Genomic DNA, 3481 nt, shown 5'->3' on the forward strand with positions numbered 1-3481 from the left:
AACATAGGCATAGTGGAGGCTATCAATGCCACTTTTATTGAAATAAAAGATGCAAAACATTGTTCTAAATAACAGCAAGCAAATCCTAACAAAATAAATTGATGCTCCAAGCAAAACACATATCATGTGGCGAATAAAAATATAGCTCCAAGTAAAATTACCGATGAATGAAGACGAAAGAGGGGATGCCTTCCGGGGCATCCCCAAGCTTAGGCTCTTGGTTGTCCTTGAATATTTACTCGGGGTGCTTTGGGCATCCCCAAGCTTAGGATCTTGCCACTCCTTATTCCATAGTCCATCGAATCCTTACCCAAAACTTGAAAACTTCACAACACAAAACTTAACAGAAAACTCGTAAGCTCCGTTAGTATAAGAAAACAAAAGACCACTTCAAGGTACTGTAATGAACTCATTATTTATTTATATTGGTGTTAAACATACTGTATTCCAACTTCTCTATGGTTTATAAACTATTTTACTAGCCATAGATTCATCAAAATAAGTAAACAACACATGAAAAACAGAATCTGTCAAAAACAGAATAGTCTGTAGTAATCTGGATCAAACGTATACTTATGGAACTCATAAAATGTCAAATAAATTTCTGGACCTGAGGAATTTATCTATTAATCATATTCAAAAATAATTAACTAAATATCACTCTCCAAATAAAAATGGCATCAATTCTCGTGAGCGCTAAAGTTTCTGTTTTTTACAGCATGATCGCAAAGACTTTCCCAAAGTCTTCCCAAAGGTTCTACTTGGCACAAACACTAATTAAAAGCATAAAAACACATCTAAACGGAGGCTAGATTAATTATTTATTACTAAACAGGAACAAAAATAAAATTGGGTTGCCTCCCAACAAGCGCTATCGTTTAACGCCCCTAGCTAGGCACGATGATTTCAATGATGCTCACATAAAAGATAAGAATTGAAACATAAAGAGAGCACCATGAAGAATATGACTAGCACATTTAAGTCTAACCCACTTCCTATGCATAGGTATTTTGTGATCAAACAACTTATGGGAACAAGAATCAACTTGCATAGGAAGGTAAAACAAGCATAACTTCAAAATTTTAAGCACATAGAGAGGAAATTTGATATTATTGCAATTCCTACAAGCATATGTTCCTCCCTCATAATAATTTTCAGGAGTATCATGAATGAATTAAACAATATAACCAGCACCTAAAGCATTCTTTTCATGATCTACAAGCATAGATAATTTACTACTCTCCACATAAGCAAATCTATTCTCATCAATAGTAGTGGGAGCAAACTCAACGAAATAACTATCATGTGATTGAAAGTTAAGATCAAGATGACAAAGTTCATTGTTATTATTATTCTTTAAAGCATACATGTCATCACAATAATCATCATAGATAGGAGGCATGCTTTCATCATAATAAATTTGCTCATCAAAGCTTGGGGGACAAAAAATATCATCTTCATCAAACATAGCTTCCCCAAGCTTGTGGATTTGCATATCATTAGCATCATGGATATTCAAGGAATTCATACTAACAGCATTGCAATCATGCTCATCATTCAAATATTTAGTGCCAAATATTTTATAGATTTCTTCTTCTAGCACTTGAGCACAATTATCCTTTCCATCATACTCACGAAAGATATTAAAAAGGTGAAGCGTATGAGACAAACTCAATTCCATTTTTTATAGTTTTCTTTTATAAACTAAACTAGTGATAAAACAAGAAATTAAAAGACTCGATTGCAAGATCTAAAGATATACCTTCAAGCACTCACCTCCCTGGCAACGGCGCCAGAAAAGAGCTTGATGTCTACTACGCAACCTTCTCCTTGTAGACCAGTAACAAATTTCCCTCAAGTGGATGACCTAAGGTTTATCAATTCGTGGGAGGCGTAGGATGAAGATGGTCTTTCTCAAGCAACCCTGCAACCAAATAACAAAGAGTCTCTTGTGTCCCCAACACACCCAATACAATGGTAAATTGTATAGGTGCACTAGTTCGGTGAAGAGATGGTGATACAAGTGGTATATGGATAGTAGATAAAGGTATTTGTAATCTGAAATAATAAAAACAGCAAAGTAACAAATGATAAAAGTGAGCGTAAACAGTATGCAATGCTAGGAAACAAGGCCTAGGGTTCATACTTTCACTAGTGCAAGTCCTCTCAACAATACTAACATAATTGGATCACATAACTATCCCTCAACATGCAACAAAGAGTCACTCCAAAGTCACTAATAGCGGTGAACGAACGAACAGATTATGGTAGGGTACGAAACCACCTCAAAGTTATTCTTTCCAATCAATCTGTTGGGCTATTCCTATAAGTGTCACAAACAGCCCTAGAGTTCGTACTAGAATAACACCTTAAGACACAAATCAACCAAAAACCCTAATGTCACCTAGATACTCCAATGTCACCTCAAGTATCCGTGGGTATGATTATACAATGTGCGTCACACAATCTCAGATTCATCTATTCAACCAACACAAAGGACCTCAAAGAGTGCCCCAAAGTTCTGACGGAGAATCACAACGAAAACGTGTGCCAACCCCTATGCATAGGTTCATGGGCAGAACCCGCAAGTTGATCACCAAAACATACATCAAGTGAATCACGTGATATCCCATTGTCACCACAGATATCCACGGCAAGACATACATCAAGTGTTCTCAAATCTTTAAAGACTCAATCCGATAAGATAACTTCAAAGGGGAAACTCAATTCATTACTAGAGAGAAGAGGGGGAGGAGAAACATAAGATCCAACTATAATAGCAAAGCTCGCGATACATCAAGATCGTATCATCTCAAGAACACGAGAGAGAGAGAGAGAGAGATCAAACACATAGCTACTGGTACATACCCTCAGCCCCGAGGGAGTACTACTCCCTCCTCGTCATGGAGAGCACCGGGATGATGAAGATGGCCACCGGAGAAGGATTTCCCCCTCCGGCAGGGTGCTGGAATGGGTCTAAATTGGTTTTTGGTGGCTACGGAGGCTATTGGCGGTGGAACTCCCGATCTATTGTGTGTTCTCGAAGTTTTAAGGTACGATGATATATATGGGTGCAGGAGGTACGTCGGAGGAGCCACGGGGGCCCCACGAGGCAGGGGGCGCGCCCCCCACCCTCGTGAGCACCTCCCGTATCTCCTGACGTGGAGTCCAAGTCTATCTGGTGGCTTTCATTCCAAAAATAACTTCTCCAGTTGATTTCGTTCCGTTTCGACTCCGTTTGATATTCCTTTTCTTCGAAACACTGAAATAGGCATAAAACAGCAAATCTGGGTTGGGCCTCCAGTTAATAGGTTAGTCCCAAAAATAATATAAAAGTGGAAAATAAAGCCCAATATTGCCTAAAACAGTAGATAATATAGCATGGAGCAATCAAAAATTATAGATACGTTGGAGACGTATCAATAGGATACCCAAAAGAAAATGTTGGGTACACCTTCTATCACATATCCAAAGGCAAGTT

The sequence above is a fragment of the Triticum dicoccoides genome, chromosome 7A, assembly GCF_002162155.2.
Source record: "Triticum dicoccoides isolate Atlit2015 ecotype Zavitan chromosome 7A, WEW_v2.0, whole genome shotgun sequence".
Taxonomy (NCBI): Eukaryota; Viridiplantae; Streptophyta; class Magnoliopsida; order Poales; family Poaceae; genus Triticum; species Triticum dicoccoides.